General features: G+C 36.9%; 1 non-coding gene across 1 annotated transcript; it reads left to right on the top strand.

Moving 5' to 3' along the window:
* The first annotated feature begins 12,722 nt into the window (after nt 1-12,722).
* LOC141637378 (small nucleolar RNA R71) lies at nt 12,723-12,829 on the top strand. Its single transcript, XR_012541762.1, has one exon. It is a non-coding gene; the product is annotated as a small nucleolar RNA R71 (small nucleolar RNA).
* The last annotated feature ends 1,366 nt before the right edge of the window (nt 12,830-14,195 follow it).

Below are 14,195 nucleotides of genomic sequence, written 5' to 3'. Positions count from 1 at the left end.
TTAGTCCCATTCTTATCAAGTTTACATCGATCCATAAAGGATCAAAGCCAAGAAACATTAGTGAGAGGTGGAGCGGTTCCACTAGTTGAAGCGGATGTAATCGGAGTTGCCATTGCAAATTAATCAAATTGACTACAAAAATGTAATGAAGGAAATAATTAACATTTATCATTTTACTTGTAAACATGTTTAAGAAGGTTTAAAAATGCATTTATTTAATGACCTCGCACCTAAATTATATAAAAGATCTCGAGATCCATCTTTATATAAACATGGGCACGGGAAACCGATACATCCCATACTTGCATAAATTTGGTGAATTAACTCTTTAATTGATTCTACTATAGAATTCTCGGTCGATGTATTTCATAAATTCCATCTCTAGCCCCGGAACATAAGACTAGTCTTTATATCCCGTTGAGTCCAATCAAATTTCGCGTGTAATAACGTTTTATTACCCCACTTACCCAATGATAAATTAAAGTACCCCGGGGAACCGAATCTACACCAAATGTCAAAGGGATTCATGAGTCCTACTATTTGGTAAGGCTAATCTCAATTTTAAATATGTGAGAGGTCTTGTCGATTTATTATCTATCATCTTTAAGTGAACTAAGTCGATGAATACTCGATAATTATAATTGACAATAGTCGATAAGACGATAAAATATGCATGTGAAGTTATGGCGGCGATTTGGTAATGCATGCAAACATATAAAGCAAGCAAATAAAGTAAAATAAATTTCCTAGTATGACCTTTCTTAAAATAGAAAATCTTATATTCTATTAAAAATTCGGAAACCAACTACTTTGGTCCCTTGAATCTTCACGTGACACGCCTCCCAAGGATAGACACCGTCTTGATCGGAACTCTTTTCCGAATGGCACCGTGTTTAGGAAACTCCGGAATTACAAATGATTAAATAATAAAATGTACAACTTCCTATTATACATTTGTAAAATAAAATCTAATAAAACAAAATAAAAGTGATACGAGATCACAATAAATTACAACCGAATCAATATTCCCTTACATTACGGGTAATATCGATTATAACTAAGGTCATACTAACATAAAATTACATAATTCAAAATTATATAAAAGAAATATGACATTCATCAATAAAAAATGTAGCATTATAATATGTATCTAACATGCCAAACTATGTGCCAAATCGCCCTATTTAAACTTATATCGTAAATATAATCCGGTTTTATGGATATTCGCGATCTTTACCTTATTATAATCACAAAATAATACTAAAATCAAATTTTAGTCCAAGTTAATTATCCTAACGTTTTAGGACTCAAAAATTAGTCATTATTCAATTTTTGACAATAATTCAACTTGATTTAACATTTCTGCTCATTTTTTGACCTTAAAATCATAACCTTTTATGAAATAAATCCAAATTTAATTACAATAATTTCAGAATTTGAATTTTAAATTTTTGAAAATTCTGGAATAATTACATGACACTCATAATATAAAAAATAAAGGTTAAAATTTTTGAATTTATTTCGAGAAAAATATAGTTGCAATTTATCAATTTTATCAAACAAAACATCTAAAGCATATGAAAATTAGTATAATCAATGTTTCAACTGTAGATCCAATATATGGGATAATAATGCAACATAAAATAATTTTCTCATACCATGTAAGTTTTTTAGCAATTTTTGCTAAAATAGTTACTATTTATGTCATTTTTACACTAAACAATTCATAAATCATGAAAAATGAATCAAGTTCATCTAAACTTTTACACACAATGAGTAAAATATGAATATGACAACAAATTAAAATTTCATGGTCTGTTTCGAAGTTTAACTAATTTTAACCATTTTACCTTCATTTATTTCATTTTTATCTCATAAAAATTATAAATCATGAAAAATAAATCAAATTTATACGAACTTTTACATACAATAATTAAAATAGGCATGTAAGGTCATATAAAAAATTCAAGGTCATAAATTAAGTCTAACTATTTTTAGCATTTTAAATACTATTTTATACATTAAAATGTAATAAAATCACTAAAAATCATTAAAATGAGCCAAAAATTACCATAAATCATCACAATGACCTAAATATATTTTAGGACAAGAATATGTAACATGCAAAAATTTTCGTGACTTTATAATATAAATTACAAAATCTCTAGTTTTATATGTTATTCATTAAACTCGGAAAAACAATAAACCGATTATGCATGCAACAACCTAAGCTATGATACCACTTGAAAGGATTCTAAACCCTTTAATTAAACTCTTTAATTATTTATCTAATTAACTCATTAAATTAGATGTTAATCTAGTGCATGCATAACATAATATAAATAGAAAAGTAAGAACAAAGTTCCTTACATATGAAGAAATTGGTTTTTAGGGCACAAGTGAGGACTCCTTCTCACTGGTTCTTGAGCTATAAATTAAAGGATGATCCTCCAAAACCCCAATATTAGAGATTCTCCTCTTGATGGCACCAAGACAACCCTTTAATTCTAATTATATATTAACTAGTTATAAAAATTAGGAACCTTAAACTAATCTTATTATTTTATATTACTACTATAGTAATCTTATAAGATTTTTGAACAATTTATATTCTAAAACTATTTTAGAGAGAATGGAGAATGTGAGAGAAGTAAAAATATAAGAATGAATAGTTTTAGATTAACAATAATTCTTATTCTAAAAAGGGGGAGGAAAACCGGTGGGAAAGGGGGTGGCCAAAGGAGCCAATGCATGCCCATTTTCTTTTTGAGTTGTTCTTCTCAATATATAATAGGGTGTAGTCTAGGCTAGGCTGTTAATCATTATGTTTACCACAATATAAAAACAATCAACCAACTCACCTTATTAACCCATAAAACCGGTTCCCATAAGATAAAATATAGGCCATTGTTTTTTGTCAATTGTCATTTTGTCATATAATGTGTGACATGTGACATGTAACATGTTGTTAATTATATTAATGCATATTTAACAATTAAATATCATTACATATATTAATACAATTATATATAACAATTGACTAGTAATTCATGATTATAAGTATATAAAATGGTTCATGTTAATATAATCTACAACATATTGTAATTATAATTAACCGATTATTCTTAATATAATTGTTTCATAAACAAAGTTTTAGTAATATATATAACATTTTATTTACTAAAACGAATCTCATTTAATCGAATTACAATAAGATTCATATTCTTACTCACATATGTAAATTGTTCAATTTTTAAGGAATTAATTAATCCGAATCAATATACAATTAATTAATTTATCTATTAAGGGAATCGTCCTTTTGGTGTGACCTTAAGGGATCAACTAATCATCACCGTCTAACGATAGTAATGTCAAAGTTTAGTCAGCCAATCATTACTGATTAATGTTGATAAGTTGACGTATAAAAATGAATCATCCCTCGTGTATTGTTATCATGAGTTTTAATAATGTGATCGCACTATTGTTGAGGACACATACTCCAACACATGAGACAGAGGAGATGGATGGAGCTGATAGGGGACTATGACATGGATATCATATACCATGAAGGGAAAGCAAACGTGGTTGTTGATGCGTTGAGCAGGAAAAGTGTGCATTCTCTATGCACAACTATGTCCTTAATGAGGTTGAGAGATGAGGTGGGGAATATGGGGATACATGTGATACAAAAAGGGGATGCTATAGGGGACTTGATAGTGGAGGCAGATCTCTATAATGATTTTCGCAGGAAGCAAGCTCTTGATCCTAAGATTAAGGAGTGGAGAGCTAGAGTAGAGAAGGGGACAGTGTCTCGGTTCTTTATTCATACAGATGGCAGTGTTCGGTATGATGGGAGATGGTGTACACCGAGTGATGAGGAGTTGAAAAAGATAATCATGACAGAGGCTCATTGCACACCGTATTCAGTACATCCAGGTGGTGACAAGTTGTATAGATATCTGAAGAAGACTTTTTGATAGCCTGGGATGAAGAGGGAAATAGCTGATTTCGTGGCTCGATGTTTGACATATCAGAGGGTTAAGGGAGAGCAGCGACGACCACAAGGTAAGATACAGTCTCTTGAGGTACTTGAGTGGAAATGGGAATCTATGTCTATGGACTTTATAGTGGATTTATCGAGGAGCCAGCAAGGTAATAACATGATTTGGGTGATAGTTGATCATCTGACTAAGTCAGCTCACTTTATTCCAATGAAGGATACATGAAGTAAGGTTCAGTTGGCTAATGGGTACAGGAAACATAGGGTGAGGTTGCTGATGCGATCCCGCTAAGTGTTCACAAATTAAGATGTGGTCGTTGGTCACGGTCGAATCAAAACACAATTTATAGCTCCACAAAAACCTCTACAATTAGTAAAGAGGCAAGTAAAGGTCGGATCCCAAGGGACGGGAGTTGAAATGAGATTTCTATTGTAACTAGTGGTGTCTAAGGGGTGTCACAAATTGGGTTGATGTAGAAGGTTACTAAACTAGAATAACAATGAAAATAAACAAGCAAGATGAATTAAAGGGGTGTAAACAATTGATTAAAGGCACTAGGGTGTCATGGGATCATAGGGGAATCATGGGATATGATCATACAAACATGTTCTCAAATTATAAGCAAGCAATTAATGTTGTGATGGATTGAGTTGGGTTATATCTTACAATCCTAGGAAAGTTTGGGTCCCGGAGCCGAATCGATTAGATTGTACAACACTTACAAGTCGACTTAATCTTCCCTACTCAACAACATGCATGGTCTAATGAGACTCGAGTTGGGTTATGTCTTACAAGTCTCATTGAAAAGATAGAAGATGATAGTAAATGCAAGGATTCATAGGCTTAGCATTTCATCAAATATAACATGTGCATGAGTTGAGATCAAAACAAGCAAGCAAATAAAACATGAAAGCATATTAATTTAAGCATGAATCATTCCCCATGTTGGTTTCCCCTAATCACCCATTAACCCTAGCTAAGAGACTACTCACTCATTATCATGTTGATCATGCTAGCAAGGTTGTCAATCATACCAACAATATAAAACATGATGAATAAATGAAAGTAATTAACAATAATTAAAAAGGGATTAAGAGATTATACCTACTAATGATTCCAATAATAAAGCAAGAATAATAGAAGTACTTGAATGCTTGATTGAGAGGTTGTCAATCTCCCAACAATAACCCAAATAATCTTCAACTACCCAAAATAAAGGATGAACAAGAGAGAGATTAAAGAACTAAAACTTGGATTAAAACATGATTAATACTTGATTACAATATTGAAGAGAGATTTGATTGATATTAACTACACTAATTATTGATAAGAAGAACATGCTCCTCTAATTAGACTAATGGGGTATTTATTTTGAAAATTAGGGAGGATGCATTAGGGTTAACTAAGGGCTAAACTAGTAATTACACTTTTTAAGTTGAGCAAGGAGGACCCGGTATTTTTGGAGAGAAGGGCTTCTCTTTTCGTAGCTTGAAGAAGACAATCCGTGCTGTGAAGAAATCCCGGCGGAATAGGGTCGGGACGGCGGATTGCACCGTTGGAATCCGAGCGGATTCTCGGGAATCCGGCGGATTGTGGAGGGGAATCCGAGCGGATTCGAGCAAGGACGCTCGGATTGTCTTTGGGCCGACGGACGGATTGTTGACAATCCGCTCAGTTGTCGATCAAAGATAGTAACTTCTTCTTTTCTTCCCTTTTCTTCATAAATTCCTTGGGGATTTCCTTGGGGACTCAAGGATCTTTTCTCAACATTGCTCTTCTACTATAATATGTACAAAGGCCTTCTAATCTTGTCTCTCCTTGATGCTTGGTCATTGAATTCGATCAATTTAGTCTCGTTTTGCCATGAAAATGCAAGATTCTTACTCCTTTCCTACCAAGGGATCAAAATCTCAAAGAATATGCAAAACAAAGAACTAAAGATAAGAAATGACCCAAATAAGCACTAAAAAGCATGAGAACAAGGCTAATTCGGGGGCTAAATATGCGCCAATTATGGTCACATCAAATATCCCCAAACCGAACCTTTGCTCGTCCCGAGTAAAGAGGTGACAAAGACTAGGACCAATACTAACCTATCCTAATTAAATTAGCCGATATGAGACAATTAGCGGGTCTCACTCCGCCCCTTCAACTCACAACAAGACAACCATGAGGCAGGATGCCTTCTTGCAAGGCAAGGTGGGTCTTGCCAAAATGGCGACACATCCAAACATTAAGCACACAAAATCAAATAATGGATGCATCTACAAAAGAATAGCCACTTTCCTCATCTAAGTGGCGGAAATTATCTACAAGGGAAGCCATTCAAGGGTACACAATCCTTCATAGATGCAATTTGTTCAAACTACTAAGCCTAGAAGGATACCAATAAATCACCTCCAAGTTGTGTCAAGCTAGGGTACCTTTGTCCTCAATCGTTAAATGCTTTCGTCAAGAATAGACTCCCTATGGTGTTAGAAACACTGGAGGATCGCGGAATTCCCCCTCTTGCCTAAACAAGAAGAAGGGTCGTCCCCTCTCTACCATGCACAAAAATGGATACGATGAATAAAAGGATCAATAGATATTTGAGTTTCACTTTGTGAGTTTGCTTTTGTTTTTGTTTTTCCCCCCTATTTCTTGTGGCATTTGACATTTGAGAACACTTTCTTGCCATTTCTTTTTGATTTTGGCATTTCAATACTTGACAACTTTTTTGCATTTCTTTTTGAACATTTTCAAAGTCACCCCAATTAGTAACGAGGGTGCCTTGTATTTGAAGCTTAGGAGTTCTATTTTTGCTCCTCTTTTCATTTGATGCATTTTTGCAAACTTTCTTTCACTTTTCATTTCATTGGACTCAAATTGATTTCTTTTTGTGCCCATTCCCTTTGATGACAAAAATTGTTTGGTAGAACATGGATGGTGGATGGATGGGTGCATGGTTTCAAGGGTCACCTTGGAATAAACGGTAGCCAAGGAGTTATCACACCACAAGGTACTCTTGACTAGGCCTTAAACCATGGGTCAAAGGATACTAGCATGACACATCCTAGGGTGTTTTACAAGCATTCTAACAAGCAAAGTCTTAAGAACAAAAAGCATCTACTAGGGCCTATATACACTTGTCAAGCTTCCCAAGTAGATGGTTTCGCAAAATTTTTCTAACATGCAACTACATGCCATGATGCAACTAGCATATAAACATCCTAATGCAAATGATTCTACCAACTAATATGACAAACAATCTAAATGCAAGTCCTAGATTCACATTGTTATACCGCATCAATCAAAATAAAGCCACATAGTCATTAACATAAAGAGGAAAAAGGAGATTGGAAAGATCATACCATGCGGTCTTCAATATCCTCATGTCTCGGATGTGGCGTAGTCAATCAATGTGAACAAGGATAGAACAAACACAATATATACAAGGCAATATATACAAAGGAAATGAACTTGTTTTTGGGTTTTTCAATTTTTCCAATTTTTATGATTTTTGAAATTTTTCAATTTTTTTGGATATTTGAATAAGAGTTAAATGTTAGAATTCCCATCCCCACACTAATATGGGCAGTGTCCTCAATGGCCAAAATGATGGAAATTATGCAAAGATGATGCATGATTTTTATACTAAATGCAGTCTACACTAAGCTATGCTACATGATGCATGGTTTTTGTTATGACGGAGAGGATAATTTAGATTACCTCCCGTTGCGTATGCATTAACTTCCGCAAACCGAGTGAGACACTATTGCTAATGTCCAAGGATGGGTATAGTTCATGCACACACTATGCTATGCATGAAACTAATTTGTCATTTTGGATTTTACAAATGGGAACAATAAAATAAGAACACCTCAATGGTACCGAGGTGTGAGTCCTTTGATGTTGCTAGGACTACTCCAACAATGATCAAAATGAAATAAAATACAAAGAGAGAAATAGACAAACCATGAGAGTGTAGGAGTCTCCAAGGCTTGCTAATCTTCCATCATGATATCACCATCATCACTTCCCTCATGAGAAGTGGTCACATTGCCGCTTTCCTTGTCATTTACTTCTTCACTTTCTTCCTCATCTTCATCTTCACCATCCTTTTCTCCTTCACTTGCTTCTTCCTCAATATTATCATCAACTTCTTCATCATTTCCAACAACCTCATTGTCACCCAAAACGACCCTAGATGCACCAGGAAATAAGACTTCTCTATCCGCCCAAATAGGCAAAGGACAAGATGGATCAAGTAGTCCTTGCCTAGCTAAATGTAGGAGGGGAGGATATTGAGCCAAATAAGCATTTTTCCGATCTTCATAGGCTTGCTTGTGCATTGCTTGCATGAGAAGAGTCACATAGTCTTTCCCAACTTCAACTCCTTCCGGCTTGAACTCTTCATACTCAAAGGGGTAAGGTGGTATGACAATGGAAGAGGAGGGAGCTTCAAGATCACCCTTTTGTTATTGAATGATATACTCGGCTTCTTTGGAAAGGGGAAGTAGATAATTGGTCCGGTCGACGCTTAAACGACAAATCTTCGAGGGCAAGGTGAACGATCTAGCTTCACTAGTTAGCCATCCATACTTAGTGTCAATGGGGTTTTGGGCAACCCACTTGAACTTGTGAATCATAGTATGCATATCAACAAGATGGCCACCCTCCTTTGCTTTGTACTTGTTATCCTTATTGAAGTTAGGATCAAAGTGCTTATCTAGGACCGTGACTAGGCCGCCATTGACAATAACGGTCGTGCCCTTCTTCCCACTATCGATGTTGAGCCATCTATCTACCAAGAGCCTCAAAGAATTGTAAGGCTTGGTATGAATTCTTCCGATATTCAAAGCCGATTCAAGGAGAATAAAATCAAGTCTTGTGAAATGATTGGTGTCTTTCCTAGCAATTATGGTATTTCCCACAACCTTGTGCCATACTCTTATGCCCGGATGGTGGACCAAAAGAGCACGACTCGCATGAAAATCCTCAAATTTCTTCCCGGAGATTGCCTCCCAAAGAGGTTCGGGGTCATACTTTCCATAATGCTTAAGATAACGCGATTCATCACTAAGACCCAAAATTTCACCCAATTCCTTAAAGGTAATGCGTCTACTAACATTAGCTAGACGAAACTCGAGATTTTCCCTATTCTCAACTTTGGTGACTTTCAAAGAAATTAAAAATTCCAAGGTAAGGGAGGGGTATGTCAATTCCCTTGTTTTAAACAATTTCTTTAACCCCATGGCATTGAAAAAGGCTTTTGTTTGTTCAAGAACACCCAATTTTTGTAAGGTATCTTCACATATGAATTTGGTGGATTGTAATGACTTCATAGCAAACTTGACAAAGGTATTTCTATGGGTATCGGAAATAAAAGTTACCTCCGGATAATGCAAAAGTTGATCAATTACCGGAGTAGAAGGTGTTGTTGCTCCCATAAAAGGTTGTTGTTGTTGTTGCACTTCCAAGTTTGGTGTTGCTACCACCATAGCCAAAGCTTTCTTTGTTTGAAGAGCCTTTTGCCTTTGTGAGAGTGCCTTAGCCTTTGGTGCCTTTGTTGCCTTTGTTGCTCCCTTAGTCCTTGCCATTGATGAACTTAACCAAGAAAAGAATGAAAAATCTTCAATTTGTAGTATGCCCAAATCGATTTGAAGGTGAAAGGCTTTGCCTTTATGAAAACAAAAATCGACTCAAAGGTTGAAGATTTTGTTCTTGGTTTTGATTTTTGTTGAAGAAGGAATGATTAATTTGTTTTTGGAAGGATGGTTTGATTTGATTTTGTTGAATGTTGTTGAGGGTTTCTGTTTTTGTGATGGAGAGGATGAGGGTTTTGATGTTGTGGGTAGTGTTTATGAATGAATAAATGAATGAATGAAGGTGGGAGGGGTTTTAAGAGGCCGAAAATTTCGAATCTGCAGGGGCAATCCGTGCGGATTCTGGTCTTTCTGGGCTTTGCAAAGCTCGCCTAAAGACGGGCGGATTTGTAACAATCCGCTCGGATTTGCTGAACACGGGACGGGCGGATTTTCTCTAAGACGGACGGATTTCTGTCCAGAGAATTTTGCTTTTTTTCCTCAGCTGCAAAGACGGACATCTTTCTTTCAGGACGGACGGATTCTTCAAGACGGGCGGATTTTCAGAAATCAGCTCGGATTCTTTAACAGTCAAGAAAATTTCAAAATTCATCTCAGTTCTGGACGGGCGTCTTTTCTGCAATACGCTCGGATTCTGCAAGACGGGCGGATTCTCAGGAATCCGCTCGGATTCTTCCTCTGTGTACAAGGATTCGCCCCACCCGTGCACAGCGCATTTCCCTTATCATTCTTTCATTCTTTCTTCAAGTCTTGTGTTCTTCATTGTGGGGGCACTACTAAGGCATGGATAGCCTAGGCAATTGCCATCCCCACACTAAGGTAAAGCACTACACATCAATTGAAATTGTTAGTCCCTCCCTCACTTCTCTCTTACATGACAATTATTTTGATCAAAGTAAATAAAAATCCAAAGATGACAAAAATGCAATACAAGAATTGAAATGTAAGTTAGGGAGTTAGAAATATTTACAAGTGGTGGTTCAGGGAGGACTCCACCAAACTCTCATTCTTGATGAGATGTCAAGGGGGCATGTCCAAGGTGTTGTTGATGTTGCTCAACACCTTGAAGAAGTAATCAAAAGCTTGTTCATTATCATGGTAGAGGTTCTCAATAGACCTTGGCCTTTGTTGTTGGTCTTGATCGATAGCATTACCAATGTAGGGATTAAAAATCCCTTCAAACTCATTGTCCCAAAGACCACAAACTTCATTGAGTTGATCATTGAAAATCTCTTGATTAGATGGAGACAACTCTCCCAATTTCTTCTCTTGGCCAATGAGGCCATCCTCTTCTTCCTTGGTTGATTTTGATGAGCTTTGCAAGCTCTCCTTGTCATAATTCACTTGCTCTTTGAATGGAGCATCTTCAATTTTCTTCTTCCATTGGAGTTCCGATTTCTTCCTTTCATCCTTTCGGCTATAATGATCAATCATGAAACATGGTTCATGCAAACGAGGAGCTCTCATAGTCTTGTCAAGATTAAAAGTTATGCTTTCATCTCCCACTTCTAGAGTGAGCTCACCATGTTTTACATCAATTACCGCACCGGCGGTGTGTAGGAAAGGTCTTCCTAGGATGATTGGAATGTTGGAATCTTCCTCCATATCAACAATGACAAAGTCCACCGGGATGAAAAACTTCCCAATTCGCACGGGGACATCTTCCCATATCCCTAACGGTGTCTTCGTCGATCTATCGGCCATTTGGAGTGTGATGTTTGTGCATTTAAGCTCTCCCATCCCCAACGTTTTACTCACCGAGTATGGCATGACACTCACACTAGCCCCTAGATCACATAAGGCTTTGTTGATCGTCGTGTCGCCAATGGTACACGGTATTGAGAAGCTTCCCGGATCCTTTAACTTCGGAGGTGAACTCCCTTGAAGTATTGCACTACTCACCTTAGTGAATGCGATAGTCTCAAGTTTTCGGATCGACTTCTTCTTTGTGAGGATATCTTTCATGTACTTCGATAGGCCGAACGTGATTGATTAATTCCGTGAAAGGAATTGAGACTTCTAAATTCTTCACAATTTCCATGAATTTTCCAAGTTGATCATCAAATTTGGGCTTGGCTTGACGACTTGGAAAAGGAAGTCTAATCACAATGGGCTCCTTCTCCTTGGCCTTGTCTTCATTTTTCTTTGAACTTTCTTCTTTTGATGATTCTCTATCTTTGGAGTTTTGCACAATTTCTTCCTTTTCACTAGCTTCCACAACTTCATCCTCAACTTGCTTCTTCGGTGCTTCATACCTTGTACCACTTCTCAAGTGAATGGCACTAACCGTTTCATGTCTAGGGGGATTACCTTGAGGTGGTAATTGCCCCTTTTGTCTTTGTGAGCTTGAAGATGCTAGTTGAGTCAATTGTGTTTCCAACATCTTGGTGTGAGCTAGAATGTTGTTGATGGTGGTTTCTTTTGCTTGGCTATCTTTTTGCATTTGAGTGAAAAATTCTTGTTGGTTCTTTTGCATTTGGAGGACCGCTTTTTGGACATCAAAACCTTGGTCATTTTGGTGATTGTATAGATTTTGATTTTGGTAACCTTGGTTTTGATTGTAAAAGGGTCTTTGATTTTGGTTTCTCATGGGTGGTGGAGTGTATGTTGTTTGAGGGTTTTGAACATTTTGGCTTTTGTATGAGAGATTTGGATGGAATTTGGTGTTTTCATTGTAATAGTTGGAATAAGGGTACCACTCTTGTATGCTTGGAAAGCATTCACTTGTTCATTTGTTCCCCTACATTCACCTTGGTCATGTCCCAAAGTTCCACAATTCTCACATATCCCACTTGGGATTGATGAGGATGCCGTCATGGCATTAACATGATGCTTCGATGATTTTGAGTTTTCCTCAAGTCTAGCCATAGCTTGTTCAAACTTCAAGTTGATTGTGTCAATGTGAGCACTAAGTTGAGCACCCAATTGAGTAACGGAGTCCACTTCATGCTTCCCTCCTCTAGTAGCCTTGCGAGGTCTACTATATTGTGAGTTATGGACCGCCATTTCCTCAATCTTGTTCCATGTTTGATTGTCATCAACTTCGGTGAACATTCCATTTGATCCAATATTGAGAATGTTCCTAGAATCTTCATATAAACCATTCCAAAATTGTTGCACCAAAAACCATTCGCTAAGTCCATGGTGAGGACATGAGCGACAAATTCCCTTGAACCGCTCCCAAGCTTCATACAAAGACTCTTCATCCCTTTGCTTAAAACCCGTAATTTGAGCTCTTAGCATTTTGGTCTTTTCCGGTGGGTAGAATTTTTTGTAGAAAGCTAGAGCCAACTTCTTCCAAGAATCTATTCCAAGGGTGGCCTTATCAAGGCCCTTCAACCATTGCTTTGCGGTGCCGATTAAGGAAAAAGGAAATAAGACCCATCTAATTTGGTCTTGAGTCACGTCCGTTTGAGAGATAGCATCACAATAGTCGCAAAAGGTTTCCATATGGGAATGAGGGTCCTCACTAGGCATCCCCCCGAATTGGCTCCTCTCAACTAGTTGGATGAAGGCGGACTTGGCAATAAAATTTCCGGTGAGATGTTGCGGTGTAGGAGTACCATTTGGTAGATTCTCCTCGGTGGGTACGGAGTGCGACGAGAATTTTGGCATTGTAGGGGGATTTTGTGTGGTATTGTGTAATGGGTTCTCTTCTCCTTCTATTGCGAAAGGATTGACAAACTCACTAGTGGGTTGAACAACTTCACCAACACCTCTCAAATTCCTCCTAACAAGTCTCCTATTGTTCGTCAAGGTTCTTTCGATTTCACGGTCAAAAGGTAACAAATCACCTTGTAACCTTCTAGACATGCAAAATATCAAACAACTCGAAAATGATTAGAACAAATATTGAGGAGTTTTATTTCCTCAAGGCGAAGAAAGACACAACTAATGACAATAAAAAGAAATCTAAATCAAACAAACACCGTCCACGGCAACGGCGCCATTTTTTATGCGATCCCGCTAAGTGTTCACAAATTAAGATGTGGTCGTTGGTCACGGTCGAATCAAAACACAATTTATAGCTCCACAAACAACTCTACAATTAGTAAAGAGGCAAGTAAAGGTCGGATCCCAAGGGACGGGAGTTGAAATGAGATTTCTTTTGTAACTAGTGGTGTCTAAGGGGTGTCACAAATTGGGTTGATGTAGAAGGTTACTAAACTAGAATAACAATGAAAATAAACAAGCAAGATGAATTAAAGGGGTGTAAACAATTGATTAAAGGCACTAGGGTGTCATGGGATCATAGGGGAATCATGGGATATGATCATACAAACATGTTCTCAAATTATAAGCAAGCAATTAATGTTGTGATGGATTGAGTTGGGTTATATCTTACAATCCTAGGAAAGTTTGGGTCCCGGAGCCGAATCGATTAGATTGTACAACACCTACAAGTCGACTTAATCTTCCCTACTCAACAACATGCATGGTCTAATGAGACTCGAGTTGGGTTATGTCTTACAAGTCTCATTGAAAAGATAGAAGATGATAGTAAATGCAAGGATTCATAGGCTTAGCATTTCATCAAATATAACATGTGCATGAGTTGAGATCAAAACAAGCAAGCAAATAAAACATGAAAGCATATTAATTTAAGCAT

Source organism: Silene latifolia, unplaced genomic scaffold (assembly GCF_048544455.1).
Source record: "Silene latifolia isolate original U9 population unplaced genomic scaffold, ASM4854445v1 chrun_scaffold_16, whole genome shotgun sequence".
NCBI classification, from domain to species: Eukaryota; Viridiplantae; Streptophyta; class Magnoliopsida; order Caryophyllales; family Caryophyllaceae; genus Silene; species Silene latifolia.
Note: the sequence above shows the minus strand (reverse complement) of the source record. Positions and strands in the feature narration are given on the sequence as shown.